This window comes from Schistocerca serialis, chromosome 6 (assembly GCF_023864345.2).
Source record: "Schistocerca serialis cubense isolate TAMUIC-IGC-003099 chromosome 6, iqSchSeri2.2, whole genome shotgun sequence".
Classification (NCBI taxonomy): domain Eukaryota; kingdom Metazoa; phylum Arthropoda; class Insecta; order Orthoptera; family Acrididae; genus Schistocerca; species Schistocerca serialis.
The window spans coordinates 423,915,599-423,930,616 of NC_064643.1; positions in this window are offsets into that span (position 1 = coordinate 423,915,599).

The window sequence follows — 15,018 nt, forward strand, 5'->3', positions numbered from 1 at the left end:
ATGGAAGGTAACCTGATAACATTACAAGGAACATATAACTACTGTGTTATTTATATCCCTTAAAGCCACCTTCATTCTCTGAATAATTGGTATTCAAACTGTAACAGCATGACGCAAAATGCAACAAACCAAAAGCTGGCATAAAGTGTTTTAGACACTTAGATATGACAATAATTTGCATTTCAGAGTAATCACACAAAGTATATAGAAATAATGAAATCTACAGCCAGTATATAAGGAAAGGTTACGTAGCAGATTGATATTCTCAGTCTGCAGGGCAGTGTACGCTGATGTGAAACTTCCTGGCAGATTAAAATAGTTTGCCAGACGGAGATTCGAGCTCTGGAGGTTTGTCTTTCGTGCACAAGTGCTCTACTGATTGAGCAACCCACGCACAACTCCCAACGCCCATGGAAGGTAGGAGACACTCTACTGATAGAAGTAAAGCAGTGAGGGCGGATCGTGTGAGAGCCGTGCAAAGTTTCCCCAGTCGGTAGTGCACATACTGCGAGTTCGAGTCTCAGTCTGGCGCAGAGTTATAATCTGCCAGGACGTTTTATTGCCCAGCAAGTTTCTCATTCAGACATTTTTTTCAGGGTTAGTTGTCTAGGGGCAGGTCGTTTCTCCCTTTTTCAAGAAGCAGAAACTTCTCTTAGCACTTGGCAGAAGAACGTAAACACTGCGGTGACATCACCATCGATTGTTGGCCTGCCGACCACTTGTGCAGCATATACCGCAGTAGCGGGCACTGTGCAGCACATGACTTATCAGTGGTGTGACACCAGCTTCTCAGATGGGTTGTGCACAAAAAAAAAATGGTTCAAATGGCTCTGAGCACTATGGGACTTAACGTCTGACGTCATAAGTCCCGTAGAACTGAAAGCTACTTAAACCTAACTAACCTAAGGACAGCACACACATCCATGCCGAGGCAGGATTCGAACCTGCGACCTTAGCGGTGGCGCGGTTCCAGACTGTAGCGCCTAGAACCGCTCGGCCAGTGCGGCCGCCCTGCACACAACACCACGTTGGATGCACTGAAGTGTTGGAGCTCTGAGGAGAACGAACGTAGACTGTAATCGTCATCGTCATACAGTTAAGAAACTAGTGTAATGGTGTAGAGTGCCACTGGTTACACAACACGATTACCCTGATTCAAACAGCACGCATTTTGGACAGCAAGAGCAGTAAGACGTGTTAAGGCCATAGTTGTGCACTATCCTCGAGATCTCAGTGACATTATCTTGCAATAAAAAAACGCGGAAACCCTTGTTGCCTAGGCTGTCGCGATCTACCTCAATACAGAGTGTTTGACTGTAGCTCTGGCCAGCAAATTCTCCAGACCTCGCACCTCTTAAAAATATCTGAGCTTGGAATACCAGAGCACTAACTCTCGACATTTCTCCAGCCTCTATGATTCAGGGTCTCTAGACTACGGACAAAGCAGCATTGAATGACGAACTCGCATCAGTCATCGGAACCCTGCTAGACCCTGATGCCCAGGCGGGGAACCCAGTATACACCAAAGTCACCTACAACTTCAATCATGTACACTTCTTATTATCCTATAAACGCAGATTAACCAAAATTTCGTTATTTACTGTCACTCCAGCAACTGCAATTTAGTAAGCAGAACTGTACTTTGGGCGAAGAAGTGCAAATGCATCACTATCGGTACTGCCCTTTAGGTTGAATTAAACCTTCCCTGAATTCTGAATACTCTAATTTCGATTGTCTAGGACGCATAAGACGGTTTTTGTCTGTACTGAGTACATGTTAACCATCAGAGTGAAGCACATTACTCGAGCAACGTACACACAAGTAATTTCCGGTGATCCTGAGGGAAGTGTAATACGAAGTCTGTTGCCCACGTTGTTTATTAGTGATCAGCACGTAACTTTAGCAGCAACGTTACATTCAGAGATTAAACATGACAGTGGAAAAGCAGGCATTTTGCAAAGAAGGAATAAAGGTATTGATCCAGAGCCTACTTTTCTTGGCTGGGGCAACTATTTGGTACAAGATCTTGCTATACAGAGATATAACGTTGCGTAGTAGAATAAAAAAAATTAAATGATTTTGATCATACATATCCCACCTTGTGTTAGCTTATGCATACAGATGATAATACCTGTTGTAGATTAATTAAGTGAAGGTATTACATTAATTGGTACCATACTCCCTACTTTCAGTCTGAAAAATCTTAATTCAATGTAAAGCGCAGAATTTCTGCCGAATGGCCATTTACTATGTTTGAAAACATATATTTCATTAAGGAACTATGTGAACTAAGGTGAATTACGAAGCCTATGCTATGTTAGTTTCAGCTTGGATAGGTTGACTGTCCTTGCAGCTTCTCTCTACAAGGTCCAAAAGTACAAACTACAGATTACTTTAGCATAATGAGCGAAACATCAGTTGTAGAATAGCAGATATGGAACGTCACTGTTACATTTGGTAAAATTCAGCATACATGAAGTCGTCCACCCCAGCTTACAGTTTTTTACGAATGTTTTGTTTCCTAATAAGCATTCGGTGCATTATGCTCCTTTAATAATGAATAGAAGCTCGTGAGTATTATAAACAAGCATTTAAAATTAAGACAACCTCTCAAAGAAGTAGAACATTAGTTCAGTTGGAATCCTTGATCTTTTTAGCAACAGCTTCGAGCAGTTCCTTAATTAAAGAAACTTTTATGAAGCTTCCGATTAAAATTCGCGCATGGAAGACTACTTCAACGTTAGCTACTTTCTATCCCTCTTCTGCCATTCTAGCAATTTCGCTACTAACACTGCAACTAGCTCCACGAAAGTACGAGGGGACTTCAAGAAGTATGTTACACATTTATTCCCATGCTACCACCACAACGCAACAGAATTTGAGCGTTGTCGGAAGAGAGAGGATGTTTTGGACGTCCTGAAGATACAGTTCTGCTGCGGTAAGGAAACAGGTGCGGCGCAGTGTGTGAGTGACATGACGTGGCAACGAAACTGACAGGGAAGAAACAGATATTGAACCTACTAAAAATTTGAAGGACTTGTGATAGTGCAGTTCTTCTGAGCCAAAGGCCTACATTGTACAAAGATTAACATTAAAATTCAGGCGGGTTACAGAAAAAAACACAATGTCGGGTTCAGGAGTAGTGAAATGGTACCAACAATTCAACCAAAGCCGTGCTGGCGTCGGTCATATTGATCGGGAATGAAGGTCTTCAACATCCACTACATACAACAATGCAGAGGTAGTCAAGGAACTTTATTTGAAGTAACTGCAAAATTTCCAGTTATAAGGACGTTCATACAGCGCTTCTCAAATGGCTCCACGTCGGAGGAGTGGTTCTGTATCGCCGAAGAACTCAACAAATGGTAGAACGTTCCGACCATTTTTGCAAACACTTGGTGACTATGTTGAAAAATGAGTCCTGTACCTGTACCACATTTTATGGCAAAATTCAGTAAAAATTACTTGGAATACTATAAGAAGGCACATCTTATTTTTTCAAGTCCCCTTGATTATAATACCAAACGGTCATTATGAATTATTGGCAATCTTCATTACAGCGTTATCTCTACGTTTGTTATCTCTGCTGATATCATATGTGACTGGTAGCGTAGAATGTGACGCTGCCTCGTAGGGCAGGTACAAACAGCGTCATGTAAATGTGAAACTGAATGGGTTAGTTCAGCATCAGTTTCCATAAGCTACATAGTCTGTCAGCTGAACACAGTGCCCTTTTTTGTAATGCCTGCCACAATAAATGTTTTCATACGTCATGAGTAACATGTAAGAGTATTCTTACGTTACTTCGCTGTGTTTGTCTGTTCGGTTAGGGTTTGTACTGTTTGGCCGGGAGTTCCATACCGAGCCGCGCGGCGTGGGCGGCCGGTTTGAGGTGTCATGTCACGGATTGCGCAGCCCCTACCGCCATAAGTTCGAGTCCTCCCTCGGGCATGGGTGTGTGTGTTGTTCTTAGTATGAGACAGTTCAAGTAATGTGTAAGTCTGGAGACCGATGACCTCAGCATTTGGTCCCTTACGAATTCACACACATTTGAACATTTGTTCCATAGCGAGCGTGATGCGGTGGCTAGGTATCCGAACTCATGAAGTTTCCAGGCGTGCGAAGCAATGGGTGAATCACAGCCTATTTTAGTTCGCGAAACACTTCAAAAAAATTGATAATATAGTTTGAATAGAAATACAATATGAAATGGAAGATGGTCTAACACCGGAATGTAGTAAAAGGGGAGCTGAAAGACTACAGAATAATTGTGTTGTACAGCGATGGCTGATATGTGACAGGAAGGAGAGTGAGCTCTCCGGTTACCCTATTCATGAAAACAATTTTTCGTAGTTATGAGAAGCAAACTATCCAAACAACGCAATAAATGGAACTGGATCAACAGACTGACCAGAAAATGAAGAAATCATACTGACTTAGAAGCCAGGCACCATATCGCGATATACACCCAGCTGAAAGTGAAGAAATAATTCAATTCCCTAATAAAAACGAGTAAGACTATTTGAAACTATAAATTAAAAATATATACTATGAATACGGGAATGAAATCGTAATCATCAGAAGGTTTTATATAACAAACAAAATGGAAACGTTAAAGAAGGGAATAATTAAGGCTTGGCAGGGAGAACTGTAGAAGAAGAAGTGGACAAATAGATATGGAAACAACCAAACAACACAAGGAAGAACAGTAATAAATACTAGAGGACGAAGATTTAATATAAGAACTGCAGCAAAAAGCAAAAAAAGTTACATAATAGTGCTGCAAGTTGTGCCTTAGAAAGCACAAGATAAAATTTTAATACTACATGTGAAGACAGCGAAAAATTTCTAATTTAGGAAAAAGAGCATAAATATGGAAGCAGCTGATGTAAACTCTTTATGAAGAAAACGAATATGCAGAGCTTGCTATTAGGAGAAAAAAAGAAACCTTCTGAGTGAAAATTATTACAGGATACTGGCTAAACAAGGCCGTAGGTGCCGTGGAGATACATTTTGAACTAGACTGTCGTATTTACTCTTTTACATAAAATATAAAATATTTACTATTAAAAACAGTCTTGATCACAATTTATTTATTACGGTGACCGGTTTCGTCCACTACTTCGGTCATCTTCAGACCAATGAGTAAGAATCTCCTCCAGCTGATTTTCCAGCAGAAGGAGGTTCTTACTCATTGGTCTGAAGATGACCACAGTAGTGGTCGAAACCAGTCACCGTAATATATAAATTGTGATCAAGACTGTTTTTTATACTAAATATTTGTAACACATGAATCACTGTTCTCTCCCATAATGTATTCAAAAATAATAAAATATAAAACTATAAATAATATCATAAGATATCCAGACAATCACAATGTTTAACCTACGGAAAAAGTTAAGTAGTAGATATATCGGTATTTGAGATATGCATGAAATCTCACGTTAACCAGACATGCATCAAGATGGTCACAAAGAAACTCCATGAGTAAATTAAGGAAATTACACAATGGGTACAAATATTCCGTTTTCTGGAATATCCTGTTACCGGGATTGTAAAGATAACATACAGACACCAGTTTTACGTCTTAAGAGAGCGACAAAGTAAGAACAGTTGTTACTGTTATTATTATCTAATTTTCAGATATACGAAGAGGTTTGGTGGGAGTAAAGCAAAATAAAATGTTATATACCATACACGGCACGTACAGTAGGCTAATAAGATCTCGCAAAAGAGAAAAGGACAATAAAAATACGAAAAGTTTATCACTAGTAAAGTTTTTGTACATACGGACAAAAAATAGTTCAAATGGCTCTGAGCACTAAGGAACTTAACTGCTGAGGTCATCAGTCCCCACATACGGATAGACTACAACTATTGAATGACTTTATTACCTAATACATAATCTGGACAAATAAAGAGAACATAATTAGTAGTAAAATTTACGAAATCAACCACCTAAACACCTAACTTGTGGAACAGGGTGAAGGAGATTAGAGATGAAACCTGGTTATTTAATAAAAATTAACGCAGGACAAACGAAGCAAATAAGACTGAAGGCAGAGATTTCCTCTTAAACAGAAATCGATAACTCTAGCGCACGAGTAAAACCAAAAAATAATTTGCCGAAATTATAACGCACGACAAAATTTTCTATCCGAAGTAAAAGTCCCGGGCCTGGAATCTAATAAATCAAAGAAAGAAAGATTGTAAATTGCTCCTGCTTGCTATAAATATGTGATGCATATTTCATCACTATTTACGGAAGTGGAACAACACCATTTTCAGTGGGATGCTGATTTTCAGAGTTCTTTACTAACTAATCATGGTTGCTATGCAGGTGTAATGGCTTTACCAGCTCCGACATGAAAAACGGCTCAGTCATCTATAGGAGAGCATATAATTTACTGTGTTCATCTACCAACATGTAACCTGATTTATTCTCTTCCACAAGCAATATAGGAGGCAAACTTCGTGCAAAATTTCAAAAGACAGCTCTCACATACTGATTTATAGTATGTCGTTTGTCCATGCGGAAGCAAGTCCGTACTAAAATATAGATGAAATATGGGAGTTTTTACAAGGAACCTCTTTCGATTTCCATTACTTTCAGTTTCGTCGCTGGAAATATATAAAGTATATTTCATTTCTCGAAAAGGAAGATTATGGTTTAACGTCACGTCATCATCGACGCCATTAGAGTCGGTTCACTTCTACTGCTTACATGTTTTCAGATAGATATATATATATATATATAGCAAGTAAACCGCCTTCAGTGTAATTGGCAGAGGAACACACTAATTACCTTGTCGTAGGTCCGTATCTCTAGTCTACTGCTGCTTTCGCACATTCCATCTAAAGTATAATTATCAATCAACGACTCTGTAATTAATTTAACAAATAGTCAGAGTAACTGCACGTTATCTGCATAAATATCAAAGATATTAAAACAGATTGCAGGCAAGAGACACTTAACGACTAGTTTTCAATAACAGGACGTTTGAACTTTTCTGCAGATATTACGTAGCAGTTTAATGTTCCGTTATACGTGGTAACTAGTGGCAAATGTTGTATAATGATGTTTGTGTACGCACTACAAGTACTTATGTAAATCATACCATTAACTGCACTTCTTACATTTTGTTTTATGTTGACTATCGCTTGCAACTAGCTCTATCATATGAAAGCCTTGCTATTAAATGCAAAACAATGGTAACCATAACTATCTTGTTCATTGTGGATAGTGTTACAAGCACGGGAATTGCTACATGAAAATATTACTATACCTGTGCCAGCCACTTGAGTTTTATTTTCCAGTATCATTTCGACAGTTATACCATTATTACCATTTGTAACTACATACTTACTCTGCATACCACTGCGACGATGCAGGGGAAGTTTAGGATTGTCCCTTTTCTTATGATGCCTTTCCGTTCCAATCACGTATGCCATGTGGGAAAAGTAATTGCCTAAATGCTTGCGTGCACACAGTAATTCAATATTGCCTTTGTGGTTCTCACGGGAACGATGAGTGGGGAAATGAAGAGTATCTACAGAACCTTCACTTAAAGCTGTTTTCTTAGACTTCGTAAGTTCAAGTTTTTCAGTATTTCCGGGAGTCGAAAACACCTGTAACCATTAGCGCCGTCGTTCTGTAAATACAGCTCATTTAGAATTGCTCCCACTCTAAGGTGAGACGCACAAATGATTTGTAAGCACTGCCACTGAAAAAGTTCAACTGAATATCCTGGTATCCTATCAATGAACCTGGCCAATTTGATGATTGCAACTGACGAAAATGTAGAAACACCAAAAACACAACACGTTACAATGCCAAATACGGTATAGGAAACCTGTTGGTATTCAAAACAGCATCCATCAACTCATAAATAAGAGCCCTTTATGGTTTTCATCGACACCTCATTCCCTTCTTCCCGCAAAATTGTGGCAGGTTCAGGTAATGATGACAGAGGCGGAAAACAATCACGCAATTTTCTCTCCACAGTGGACAACGAAGCCTACATGATAATGATATTTGGTGATTGTGGAGGCCAGTTCTTCCTCCTGCTCAAGAAACCAGCCCCAGACGACGTGAGCTGTGTGAACGGCGGCAACACACAGCATCACAATTGGGAACAAACATTGTACGCTGAAATGGACCTGACAAGACGAAATGATCAAATAATCCTTGACAGAAATTTGACTTTGCTGAGTAACCATAATACCCTTGGGATACTACAGTGTGCCTGCCCTTATCGTCACCGAACCACCACCATGTTTTACTCTTCGGATGTAAACCCGTGCAGAACTGTGAAACTAACCTTATCCTGCCAAATGACCTACTTCCACTGCTCCACCGTCCGGGTTTTATGGCTTCGCCATGAAGTTTCCTTGTTACGGTCATTTGATTATTAATGAGTAATTTCGGAATTCAAATTCGCTCTCGAACTCCCTGAATATGGAGTTCCATTCTTGTTCTTTTGGTGCTGGCTGAGTTTACGAGTGCTACATTCAGTTCTGCAGTGACTTTTGCAGCTGTCTTCTCTTACATTTCAGAACAATCCTCTACAATGACCGTGTGCTACAATCACAAAACATACACTTCCTGCCTCGTCGTGACTTAGTGGATGATGATATTCGCCTTTCTGTGTATTGGGTATAAGTCTTCAATAAGGTGCCTCTTGAGAGACCAGATACTTCGGCTACTTTGCTTAAAGTAGTACCCGCAATACGACCACCAACAATATGCTTAAGTTGAAATTTACTTAACATCGTCATAATGCACTCATGACCACACAGAACACAGTTCTGACCGCGACGCGCTTGCTTTGTGTCGAGGGAATTGTACATGTGGTCAAATACAACAGTGGAACCTGCTAGCTTGGCTAGCATTTGGATTTATGTTCAAGCAAGCTTTTCCCACTATGTTTCCTTATTTTTGTCATTTTAAGATCGGTCGACAATACGTCTGCAGTTGCACACGGATCACAAAACTAAGTGATCATTTTTTCGAGGCCTTGCGTAGCTAAACTGCGCTATTAGAAACAATGTCATTGCTGAACGACCAGAATCATCTTCGCAGTTGCAAATGTGATTAAACTCTGGCTACGGTATTACATTGGTGGCAATGAAACTCTGTGCCGGCCTAGGACTCGAACCTCCATCTTCCGCTTTACTCGAGCGAACTCTTTAACCACCTCGGTTACCAGAGCACCCTCCCCAATCCGACCCAAGCTTTCATATGTCACCACTTTCGACTACATCCTATGCTCACATGTATATTGAGAGTCCTGTACACGAAGAGACGTACGATTAAAGTCGAAGCCCAGTTATTAGGCATGGAATAATAAATTGCAGTGCCTTTATTACTTCAATGTAATTAGAAATGTCCTTCAGACATGCGTGACTATATGAAGGAACATGTACTGCAGTGATCACAATCGTATGAAAAGCAAAAATCATATTCGCATTTGAGAGTTGATATGGCTGCACTATGGCTACACTATGTCTTGGTAACAATGGAAACATGTGCCGGGGGGATGCATGTCTGAAGAACACTTATATTTTATTTTCCTACTTAATCCTAGGTTAAACATTAATGCTGTCTGCAGTTGCATATATCCACAGACAGTAAGAATAATGACAGCGCTTCTAGCCCATGAAATTCTACATCGATTCTTATGTCACTAAATATTAGCTATAATGTACGAGATTACTCCAATTTGTTCGAGATAAGAGTTCCCCATTTCCTTTATCTACTTCTATTTATATAGGCAATTCTTAGTGTGGAAATAATGCCCAACACGAAATACTGTTCGTTACTCATATATTACTTGTTGATACACTCATGCTCATAAATTAAGGATAATTGCAGAATGTGGTGCCACACAGCGTGACACTACACAAAACTGGCTCTAATAGATAAGGCACATAGGGAACACACACGAAAAAGATCTGTAAGTCCACGGTATTGGTGATAATTTGAAAAAACCGTCCCGAAACACATGTGCTACAAAACGACACTGTTTCCTGCGCATATACCCTGGTATCAATATGGGATATGAACACCATGCACAAGTACAGAGGCCGCATAACGGTTTGGCACATTCTAGATTAGGTGGTGGAGCAACTGCTGAGGTATAACCTCCCATTCTTGCACCAGTGCCTGTCGGAGCTCCTGAAGTGTCGTAGGGGTTTGAAGACATGCAGTGATACGTCGACCGAGAGCATCCCAGACGTGCTCGATGGTGTTTAGGTATGTTAACTGCTGCCAGCGCCACCATGGGACGACCGCAGGTCAAATGCACCACATGGTCACACACCGAGGTGATTTAAACCCTCAAACCGCCCACCAGAGCGTTGTTTCAGCATTATCCTTAATTTATGAGCATGAGTGTAGATATCAATTCTGGAACATTAGGAAATAGGTGTTCTGATTTGCGCTCTCTTATTCTTCAGACGCATTTGTGTATTGTTAGTTCATAGTCACACAATATTACAAGTTACCAAAATTCTGGAAACCACAGTTCTCAAAATATTTACCGTACTATCAAGTGAAAGTACACTATAGTAGAAACAAAAGCCTTGTAGTAATCATGGGTCAACAAATGCATCGTTTGGATGCTGACTGTGAATACATTGTTATGACGCCCCAAGACTCGAATAGGTAATTGTTTCGCTTATAGCGATTTTTTCTGGGAAAATATTCAAAAGTTCTGGGGACATCAGGAACACCATTCACATTCATCTGCGTCATATTCCTTGCCCTGCATTCCAATCAAGTTTAGTTACATTTAATTTATAAAACTGGCCCAGCGATTTAAGTAAATTTGCTGTTATTACATACAAGAGAGAACTAGGATGGAAGTGACTTATTCTCCAGCAGGCACGTGGAGGGAGAAGGAAGATGACGCTATGAGCGATTTTGAAACTCTCGATTCCTCCCAAAATACTCAAAATCATGTCTTTAAAATAATCAGTACCTTCTTAACTATTGGCTTTTTCAGAATCTCTGTTAGGCATCATGGATAACAATATTTTGTGTCATCAAATGTGGAGTATCAGGAAATAAAGTGGTACAACTGGGAGTATGTTGTGAACAGGGAGAGGTTCAATAATACTTTTATGAAATTATGCTAATATTCACAAGCACATCCGTACGTACTCAAAAGCATGTCTATGTATCATTATCATATTATTTTAAGAGGCTCGAAAGGTAAAATGATTAACAGTTACCCGAAATCTATGGTCCAGCTTTCTGTTAACGGTCCCTTAATAAGCATGGGTAAAAAAAAAAAACGGATAAAACAAATGACAACACATCAACTACCACAGCCCATCATTAGGGAATGGCAGGTGCACGATAAGGAAATTGGTGAACATTCGGATTACTCACATATGGATATATATGCAGAAACCCAGTAACGTATACTCCATAATCTACTGTTGCTCAAATGTACAGAGGCATGTGTCGGTCTTGGGGTGCTGTCTCCACAATATATACATCAGCAACTAAAGGACCTGTCTGTAAATGTAGCAAATCATTTTACTCATGATGACGTGTTTTGTAAGGTAATTGAGCAGATGGATCCGAAATGATGTGATTTGATAAATGTGATGGGCTGAAGAGAAGAATCCATGCTATCTCCAAAAAATTATATAATGCCATAGATAAAAGAAATTTAACGCCAGTGTAATTATTTGTTCGATCCAGTGCCTTACCATCTAAAATTTGAGCAACACAATTTAATGAAAGCAATTATCTCTTGAGTATGTGGGGAATCTTTTTGGGCAGATTCTACACAAGCAGACACAAAGACACGTTCTATAAGATGTTCGAGAATCACATCTCACAAAACAACACCCAAAAAATTAAAAAAAATTAATGCCATTGTCAGCACAAATGTTCAAGTTACTTTAACTGTAGAGGGCGGAAGTAAGCAGCTGATCTTTCTGTTATAATAACAAACTTTGGTTTATCACCCAAAGAGACAATATTGGAACACACTGAAACCCCATACCATCGTGAACGCTACTACCTCTATCACGGCATAACTCTTCTGAGATTTGTTTAGCACTTAGCTCATGAATAACGCAGTACACAGAACTATTAATCCACCATAATGCTAATGAAATAGAGTCACACCGAGACCAGTCTATGAGATATCCAAAGAGAGGTAGAATTCTCAGTTAACACTTGACGTGTTAGAACTAGAACCAACAGTAGCGCTTCCTTTATCTTATCAAAGTACCACTGGGCTCGGTTGTCCCAAATCTGGGGCGTCCTCTTCCTGTCGAGCTACAGCGGCTTTCCATATGGCTCGTGTAAAAATCAATCAAACCAGAACGTCCATGCACTTGCCGCTCTCTAGACGTAATACGAGACTCTTTGGTGACTTCTAACTTCTTGGGACTCAATCGTATTGCCTCTGATAAAATCATTTGCTGAAAAAATATAGTACAGTTTTACCAAACTCAGAATTTGCAAGAATGACGTTGACACCCTTAGTGTTGAACACATGTAGTATCTCAACTAAATTACCATCTTGGCGGGCCCACCTTCTCTCAGTGACCTATACATCGTCGACATACAGTTTCACGCGATTCCTTACTATCTGTGTCATCTTGGTGCCCAACCCACGAATAAATGCCAATGACAACACGCTTTAACGAAACGAGAGCATCCTGAAGTGATATTTTCCAGAGCAAACAAAAGATGCATAATTCCTATTTGAGGGATGAAGATCGATCTGCCAGTAACCATATCTTAAAAAACTGATGCGAGGACTTCAACACCCTGAAATATTTGCAGTAGCTCTTCCAGTTACCCAGGACAGTCACACAACAGCTCCCTAAAAATGTTAACGTTTCCAGGGATCAACACCAACCTAACCGACACATCCTTTTTCGGGATGCAGAGGAGCAGGTTGTTCTAAGTATTAACTGCCTCATCGATCATACCTTTTTTTAACATATCCTTAATCTCGGCCTACATGTTCTCTTGGTATATTAGTGGAACTAGAAAGTTCCTTACCAGAAACTTCGTTCCTTGATTCTGAATTTGTACACAAAATTTATGTTGTATGTGGAATCTTAGAAAAGAACATCCTTATATGGTTGTAATAGTCTGTTTCATTCGTTAAATTCCTCCAGATGACATACTTTTTTTTCTGAATTACTTTATACAGGTTTCTCACTGAATGGCTTCATATGCAAAAGGGATACAACCAGGCTGTCATCTATGTATTCCATTCATTTCGATTGTACTTCAGAGAATAGTTACTCTGTGTGACCTTTAACATACAGTGAGACAAACTTTTCTAACAGATCAGTGAGACTCTTGTATTGATTCCTGTAGCATAGCATGTCGACAAAGTAAAAAGTTAACACTCTACTGCCAAGAAAGTTCTATCAGTGTCTGCCAATTGACGTTAATGCTCTTTCCTGGTGTTGTTTCGGTTACCCCTGTTTTGTGCATCAGCAATATTGGCCATAGTCTTTCCTCTTGTCAGTGAAGGAAAACACTGTTCCCGATGAAAGAGTATTCTGTCTTCAATATTTAAATTTATATTCAGATACCAAAGTACAGTTACTTCTTCATCTGCCTTTAGTAAAATTATAATTTCTTCAAACTTTATGTATAAGCTCACTGATCCTCATGCTTCCTTTCAGACTCCTTCGTTATCCTTCTTCGGTTTAGTTGGTATTTCTTCTTCCCTGCCCTTTCTTCATTGGTACATGGATCTGGAGAATGAATCTCTACTACAGACAGGGAATACTATCATGACAAGGCCATGAATTACCATTAAAGCATTTATGGTCATCGTAATTTGACCTTGGGTTCCAGAAATCACACTCGCAATTTCTCCCCCATCTGTGATTACGTTGGTTACATGAGTAGTGTAGCTCCCATTCCTATCATTCATGAGCACATTCATTTTGTGGGGCATAGAGTCAAATCCGCCGTACAAGGGGTCTTTCTTCCACATTTTATCGTAGCACAGTTCCGTGGAATAAATGTATGTCCTGCATGTGCTGTCCAGCAATTATGATCTCGCTGAGCAATTTTTTGGCAGTTTTACTAACCATATCGTAGTTAGTTCTGGAGTGTCGTAAAGAGAGTCTAAGTATTGGTTTCTTTCATCATTTCTTTAAAAAACATAGTTGGATCAGAGCAGTTAGTCTAACTACAATTTGGCATCATTAAAATGCTTAGCTTAAATCCATTGCACTACACAGTGGTAATGGATGTTCAAACTGCTTAAGCTACGTACATGGATACGTTATTTGGGCCCAGAAAAACGCGCAGTTGTTCTACAGAAGCGTAGGGTCACCTGCTGTCCTCATCGCATATTACGTCAGTACTGATACGAGAATTAGACACCATATTGGTCGAAGGCCCACTTAGAATGCAAAGCATCTCTTCGAGTCCAGGCATCTCTTCATCTTCTTCCCTGCCCCTCTGTTTGGAAGTACACTTTCTGCACGAAAAAGCACACTTAGCCCCGATCAACTCCTTGCCTGTTCTCTTTTTTCATCATTTTACTGTTGCACGAGCACCATTACCTCCATGTTATCGTATTCCGTGTTTATGTGGTTTTGCTTAAAACGCAAGGCTATTTGAGCTTCTTCACTTTCACTCAAAGCTATGGGTTCAGTTTCATCTGTCACTCTAATTCCTTAAAGACAGCTGTTTGACCATTGTGGTAAGAATTTCTAAACTGACAGTCACTTTACTAATTTCTCCTTTCCTCTTTTGCAATGACTTCTGTTGCTGACGCCATTTGCACAAATGCTCTTACACTTTCTTCTGCTCCAAACACAACTCTTCAACAATCTTCCAAATTATAGGACTAGAAGCAACAGCTGCTTCGATACACTGAAAGAGATTGCTTTTGATGTCATGCTGGCTTCTAATCTCTCTCTCCTCTATGTTTTTTTCTTGTACTTCTTGTGTTTTGCCTACTACTTCATCTATCCATTGACTTGATTTATCGCAGTTCTCACCTCCTCAATTTC